The 8,004-nt window shown below is 41.0% G+C and overlaps 2 pseudogenes; both read right to left on the bottom strand.

Moving 5' to 3' along the window:
- Positions 1–4,041: 4,041 nt before the first annotated feature.
- On the bottom strand, positions 4,042–4,971 carry LOC114625588 (annotated as a pseudogene).
- A 1,946-nt stretch (positions 4,972–6,917) lies between these two features.
- On the bottom strand, positions 6,918–7,362 carry LOC114625618 (annotated as a pseudogene).
- Between the last annotated feature and the right edge of the window lie 642 nt (positions 7,363–8,004).

Genomic DNA, 8,004 nt, shown 5'->3' with positions numbered 1-8,004 from the left:
CCCTTCCCTTTCCTTTCCCATAAGACATAGCAATATTACCAGATACATTTATCTTTCCGTTAAAAGAAAATTCACTCCAAAGCACATACATACTCTAATATAGTATATTGCCATTACCTGTATACAGGTTGTTAAACTATGAAGATTTGTAAGTTTCTAGGAAAACCTTAGAGGAAGCCAATGGGAGCCCAAAGTGATTTTCTTGCTTTGTATAATCCGGAGAATGATCTACCATAAGCATGCTTTTTGCTAGTAGCAAATAGAATCAGTGGGTTCAAAGCAAAATATTTGCAAAATGACATTTAGAATATCCTGCCAAGGACCAGCCTTGGCTTAGAGAAGGGTTTCTGAGAGAAGGGGTGTTTGAGAGCAGGAACTCAGAGTCAAATCACTGATGCAAGCTGACAGCCTTGGAGTCTGCTCGAGATGGCTCCCTAGACAGCTCTTCGCAAACAGTTCTTGGCTCTGTATTCTGCTCAAGAAGTCAGCTATCTGCTGAAGACAGTTCTCTTGTGCTAGAAAAAAATTCTAAACGTTCTTTGGATAGCTCTGTAGGGGGTAATATTTAATAAAACTGGTGCCCAGTCTAGCTTATTCTTAAGCAGCTGCCATGTTCCCATGGTTCTGGGTCTGGACCTCCATCAGAGAACAATGTACACAGAAAATAGTAACATCTATAAAAACTTGAAAAGATATCAGAATGTTTTCTTTCCTTAGTCTATCTATGTCACACATACTGAAAAGTCAAAGCAAAGTTGAGGACACTCAAGATGTGACGGGCCCAAGCAAAGCAGACAAGTGGGCAGCAAAGAGGCTTGGGGGAATGACAGTATTTTATCTTAGCTACAGAAAAGCAGTCCCCAAGAGCCTTGGTAGGACAAGCAGGCATGAAGACTCCACTGAGCTCATACCTTAGCCTCCCACTCCAGTGTGCTGATCCTAAAAGCAGCAGATTGTCTGGTCTATCATTTGGGTCCTGATTGGGATCTGTGGTTTCCCAAGACTAAGACCTGGGCTACTGCAAAGTAACAGGAGCTTCCTACTTATATAGTTATCCCAAAGTGCTGGCTCCTTTGGTAGCTGAGCAGTGTAGGAGACACATGGCTAGGGGAAACACTTGAGTCTCCCTTAACTCAGTTAGTATAGACTGTAACTATATTATATGTCTAAATCCAAATAACCTACCATGGAGTTCAAGTATTATTTTCTTAGTCTGACATAGGAAATACATTGAATCATCACATGGCAATAAGAGCCTGCATTGGAATGCCACACTGGTGTTCCATTTCCATGATCCTATTATAAGCAATCTAGCATCTAGAAATGTGAAAATCAAAAAGAAAACAAGATTGGGAGAAGAGAATTGGTCTGTGTGGCTACATGCCTATGGTATAGAAAATTCTATGGCTATGGTAATTTTCCGAGGGCTCAAAGACACCAGGAAGATTTATGGGTGCTGATACTTTGTAACCTTGTTGATGCTACCAGCTAAGATAGCAGTCAAAGCACACGGTCACCTCCATCTTGATAATGGCATTAGCTCAAACTGACACAAAGTTGCATGGTACTTTTGTTCTTGTGGAGAAATAAGCTCCATGATAAAATAGGTCCATCATGGCAAGAATCCATGTGTTTTCAACACATCTCACAGTTTAAATATGAACAGTTTACCCCTTGTTTTCGAACAAAAACACCCAAGTTAGGTCAGCCTGGGTATAGCAGAGTGTATGACCTAGGCATGTAAACCCTAAACAAGACAAGGCAGCAGAAAGGAGGAAGACATTTCATGGTGTCTACAAAAGGAAGATGAGTCCACATACTTCACTGCCAGTTATAACTGGGAATATCAAACGACGTCATCTGTACCTTGTTCAGTTTTCCCCTCATCTCCCAGGTACAAGCTGCTGTTTAGAAGGAACCCATTAAAGAAGCAGACAAAGTAGAGAGATGTGCCCAATGCCCATATGTGGTACTGTTCCTTTTGGAATGTGTGGGGAAAATGGAAGAAGAAAGTGATCTCAGTGTTATTTTTGTCCCATCCAAGCATGCTGTGGGCTAAGATCAGATAGATTGGTGACTCTTCATGTTGGTAGGAGATGATATCTCTCCTAAATCAACTTGTTAAAAATAGTTAATCTTAGAGGCAGGTGAATCACTGAGGCCAGCCTGGTCTACAGGGTGAGTTCCAGGACAGCCAGAGTTACACAAAGAAACCCTATCTCAAAAAACAAAATGCTAATCTTGATTTAAAGTTTCAGCTGCTTTATATGACATGTTTCCTGGGCACTGTGTCTTGAGACAGAGTCAGGTGCACCCACACCAGATGCTATCTGAGGACTCCCTAGTTCTTTGAGGAAATTACAGTAGAGAGGTAAAGAAGATGAAACCTCATGCCCAGGCAGAGAATATAAGGAGTTAAATGTAACATATGTCTCCTACTACGTGGACAGCAGTCATAGACATATGAAAAACTGCCCAAGAAAGAAAGGCATTAAATGTATATTGTATATCTCATCATCATCCCAGAGAATAGGAGCCTCATATAAGAGCCTGGGCTTGTAATGCAGCACACCGATCAGAAATAGCAGACTTTAAGACCTTATAGATCCAAAATTTGCTCACATGTACACCTTATCAACCTTCTTGCATCATTCATATCATAGGAGGGATTTGATACTGGGTCTCTGTGAATGTGTGTGAATTCTTTTAAAAGTTGGCATCTGTCACTGCTGTGCACTTCCCTATCCAGGCATAGAGTGGGGAAAGGCCTAGACATACTTCAGCTCCTGACCTCACAAGTAATAGAAAAGGAAAGCAGAAGAAACAGGCTTACTCAGGTCTTCCACAGAAACTAACCAACCTATCTGCCTATGACCTATCTATTCATCTACCATCTATATCCCCTCCCTCTCATCTCTCATCTCCTTTCATCTCTCTCTCTACCTTGTTTCAAATAAAATTGCTTACTGCCCAAGCAAGAGATGTGCAAAAAGGAAAGTAAGGTATAAGGGACAGGGAAGATCAAATAGCTGTAGCTGCCTATAGCTGGGGGAAGTGGGAAATGGAGAGCAAGGTAAAACTCTAGAGTGTTGTTCTCTGTACTCAGTCTTCCTCAGAGTCCTAGCCAACATACCAGAAATAGCATGGGAACACTGGGACGTCTTTGAGAATGACAAGAGTCTTTCTTAGAGAGTTAGAGACTTTGGAAGCTAAACGGCCATAAAAGCCTCCATGCACCCACACTTCCAGGTTCTTGTCTTGGGAATCTGAAGAATGAAATTCATGGACCAAAGGAAGAGAGTGTTAGAGATATGTTTATTATATATTCATTGGTGGGAGCTTAAGAGGAGAGAAGAAGCATACTGCCTGAGTTAAGTTGGTATAGACATCAACCACGTGGTGGGCAAGTAGCAAGCAGGCCCGTGGTGGGGAGTGGATCATTAGAGAAAGAGTAAGAGCCAGTAGGGAGACCCAACAGAGCTTCATGCCAGACAGTGTGTGTGTGTGTGTGTGTGTGTGTGTGTGTGTGTGTGTATACATACATATAAACACACATACATGTATATATGTATACATGTATGTGTGTGTTATATTTATTTTACATGTATGGATATTTTATGTCCATGCATATATATGTAGCACCGAATTCATGTCTGGTGCCATGGACCCCCTGGGACTATGTTTACAGACAGTTGTAAGCTGCCATGTGGGTTCTGGGAGTTGAACCCAGGTCCTCCAGAAGTGCTCTTAACCACTAAGCCATCTCCTCAGCTCTTCTATACCGCATTTTAAAAGCCCTTTTATATTAAGATATTTTTAAAGTCTGAGCTATTTGCAATCTTTCTTGGTATATGGAAAATAGTAATGACCTTAGTGGCATTGCTCATGAGGAGGACAGCCCTAGATCCTTTCAGCAGTCACCTCTTCCTTAAAACTGTTTGCCCACACTTTACTCGAACCAAGTCTTTATGTTTAAAAAGACTCAATTTTTATAACCTTCATAAAATAATTCATTATTATTTGGATCAAAAATATAACTAATTTTTTTTTTTTGGTGGGCAACTATGTATTTATTGTGTTTGGGAGGCAGAGTGAGGGTGAAACCCTAGCAGGAAGAAGACTGGGTATGGTCCAGAATTCCTGGTGAAGGGCAGGAAGGTTTCTGCTATACCCATCACAGAATGGGGGGGGGGGCTCAATAGATCATTCCCTTCGTTTCTCCTCGGGGCTTCTCGAGCTTCTCAAAGTTCTTCAGGATGATGTCATATAACACAGCATAAGCATTACGGATTTCCATGACCATCAGACGGATCTCCTGGTACTCTGCCTCGTCCAGCTCATGCACCAGCTGCCGATAATCACCCACGTGGGGCTGCTTGGCTGCTTTGGCCACTGCGTCGCCCCTCTCGGAGAAGTACTTAGAGATCTGCGTGTGGAAGCCTTCCAGCTTGGTATGAAGGCTGGTCATCAGCTCAAACACCTTTTCCTGGACTGGCACGCCAAAATTATTCCCATCTTCTATCCGAGGTATCTGTAGCTGCAACCAGGTAGTGACCAGATTGAGTTGCTCAATGACATCCTTGATCTCGGGTTTTAGGCGTTGCAGGAGGACCACAATCTTCTCATTGCAGTTCACTGGGCCACAGGGAGGACCTTTGTCGTCTTCGTCCCCTTTCTTCTTTTCATCCTTCTCTTCCTTCTCCTGTTGCTTCTTCCGCTCCTCCTTCTCTTTCTCCTTGACTGGATCAGGTATTGGGATGTCCAATGGCGCCTTCAGATTGCTCAGGTTGGCTTCATTGAGAGCTGGCTCCTTTAAGAATGCATCCAACTCTGAGATCTTCTTGGGAAAATAGCTCCCAAGCAGGTTCTCTGTCTTACTACACAGGTCTTCACGAAACACATCCACCTTGGCTTGAGCTTCGGGATGGACCCTCAGTGTGGCCATGACCAGAGCAGGGGCTGAGTGCCGCACGAGGAGCCTGGGGTGGGCAGCAGAAATATATCTAATTTTTAACTCAACAGGGGCCTATTATAAATCTTCAAAAAAGAATTAGATTTATGGGATTATCTCTACTTTAAATCCAGCTTCATAGATTCTCCAAATAATAAATCTTATTTTTTTAAAAAAGTATTAACTGTGTCTAATCAGTTGAGGTACTATGTTAGTATTGATACTAAAATTTTTTAATTATTAGAAAGGCTTTGCAGAGCTGGAGAGATGGCTTAGTTGTTAAGAGCAGTGGCTGCTCTTCCAGAGGACCTGGGTCTGATTCCCAGCTTCTACATGGCAGCTAATAACCATTTGTAGCTCCAGTTCTAGGAGATAGAAAACCCTCTTCTGGCTCAGTAGGTAGCAGACATGAACATGGCATAGACACAAAATATTCATACACATACAAATTTCTAAAAAAAAAAAAAAAAAGGTTTGTGAAGTAATGATGGTTAATATTGTCAGGATCTAGATTGACCTAGGGGACAAGCTGCCAGCCACACACATTTATCTTCTGATATGCCTGTGAAGGATTGCATTGATTGATTGGGTTAATTCAGGCAAGAAGATATGTAAAACTGGGTGGCACCATTCCTTGGGCTTGGGTCCTAGACCGTATAAGATGGAGTTATCACTTTCTGCTTCCTGAGTTGGATGAAATCATGTGACCAGGTCACGCATCTTTGACTTCTCTATCATGGTAGACCATATATCATGCTGAACTGTGAGCCAGAACAAACTAAAACTTCCTTTCTGAATTTGTTCTCATTGGGGTATTATATTATGTTGGGGTCTAATAGTTGCCTCACAAACCACATAAACACCAATCTTAGTCAGACAGGGATGGTTTATTGAAGGAACACCCTAAGACTGATCTATCAGGACCGTCGCTCAGAATTCTGGAGTTGAGGCTACAAACCTGAACATCTTTCCCTGTCAGCTTATAAAGGCTAAAACTGAAAAAACCACAGTGAGCTCATATTCAGGTGCAGGAAGTTCTTGCCCGGTGGTCGTCTCTGACTAAAGTCATTTTAGATTTAACAGTTCATATTGACCTTTAATTTGATGGGCCTACATAAAGCTTTGTGGAATTTAAGATTAACAAAGCTCATATAGAACATAACAGAGTATGTGATCGGCATGACCCTGCTCTGAGTCAAGTCACTTCTCTGTGTCCATGACTGGCAGGCATGTTACAGCAACAATATGAAATAGCTGGGGGCCTGGAACAAGGCTACAGCTATGCCAGAAGGTTGAAGGGGTAGACAGGCCTCACATTACCCTCTTTGAGTGTTCCAGTGAGTCAAACCATTGACTTTAACCTTTCTCTGAGACCAGGGGGACCAGTTACAAACTTTTATACCAGATTTTGTTGGCTCTCTCTTTCTGATTCTTTGACTAAGTTTAGACTTTTAAAAATTATGTTTAAATGATTAGCATAAAACAGCATTGATAACCTAGAGCCATATATAAACTTTCTTGTTACATGAAGAGACAGTCAAACCCTCTTCTGTTTTATAATATGACTTTAGCTAATGAATCAAGAGAAGAAGTTAAGTGACTAACTGACCTTTAGCTTTTTGATGACCCAGGAGGCTAATGCTTCACAGCCCCATGTAGCAGAAAAGTACACTTCTTGCCCCCATGGTCAAGGTCACTATGAGTTTATCCATTTCTATGGATAGTATAATTATATAATATTCATCTATAATATCCAATGTAATATAATGTATATAACATCTATTATGCATTTATGATTTTTATACAGAAAAAGCCAGCCTCTAATTAAAACACTTATGTGGTTTTCAAAGTTAGCCAGATGCTAAAGCCAAAAGTGACCATCAAAACTAGCTAAATTAGCTAAAAAAAAAATTTTTTTTTCAGTTTTTGTGGTTTTATTTAAACACAAAACATGCATGCAAGCCATCTATTCATTTTCTTTGCTGCGTAGCCTGACGTTGGGATTGGCGACTCTGATGGCCAGCTGTGCTGCTCTTTCTACGATGGCTTTTCGGTTCTTAGAAGACACATTGTGAGCAATCTCAGCACAGTAAGATTTGTTGCACATCAGCAGCACTTCCAGCTCCTTGACGTTGTGGACCAGAAACTCCCGGAAGCCGCTAGGAAGCATGTGCTTGGTTTTCTTGTTGCTCTCTTAACCAATGTTGGGCATCAGGATCTGGCCCTTGAATCTTCTCCGAACCCTGTTGTCAATGCCTCTGGGTTTCCGCCAGTTTCACTTAATTTTCACATATCGGTCCGACTGGTGCCTGATGAACTTCTTGGTCCTCTTTTTGACTATCTTGGGCTTCACCAGAGGCCGAAGGGCAGCCATGATGCCGCAAAAGAGATGGCAGCCACCTCGCAGGCAGCGCTGAGGAAGAAGGAAGCTAAAAAAAAATTTTTAAAGGACATATCTTAGAAAAATATTCATGTCCTATGCTGAGACTATTATTTAAAAAAAATAAAGAAAAGAAAACTTCTAACCTCAATAGTTCACATTTCCCAGTTAAATGAGGGTTTGAGATATTCCATAGTATAGTTAGCCAGGATTAAAAATACTAAATAATTTTCATTCTGTGCACATGGAAAATAAATGGCAATCACAAAAAGACGGCTTCTTAACTTCCATTTTCCTTTCTCATCATTTGCTGAACAGTCAATTTAGTTATTTTCAGAAGTCACTTCTCATGTATGTTCTCTTAGTCATTAGTAACACTTGGTACATAGGAGACAATTGTTTTAGAAAGAAATTTAAAATAATATGCCTTCATTATTAACGTCTTCTGTAATGTGACTACTCACTCACTTCCCACAAGTAGAATCTAGAATGATAACAATAGGACAAATCAAATTATAACCCACAAATAAAATTTACAATAACTTAGATATTGAAGCTTTTTTTTTCTAGAATTAGAATTAACTCTTCCACACGAGGTCATAGCTACACAATTGAACTGACCAGTAAAACCAAACCAAACCAAACCAAACCAAACCAAACCAAACCAAACCAA

Source organism: Grammomys surdaster, unplaced genomic scaffold (assembly GCF_004785775.1).
Source record: "Grammomys surdaster isolate TR1022 unplaced genomic scaffold, NIH_TR_1.0 219, whole genome shotgun sequence".
Classification (NCBI taxonomy): Eukaryota; Metazoa; Chordata; class Mammalia; order Rodentia; family Muridae; genus Grammomys; species Grammomys surdaster.
This window is presented reverse-complemented; position numbering and strand designations above follow the sequence as displayed.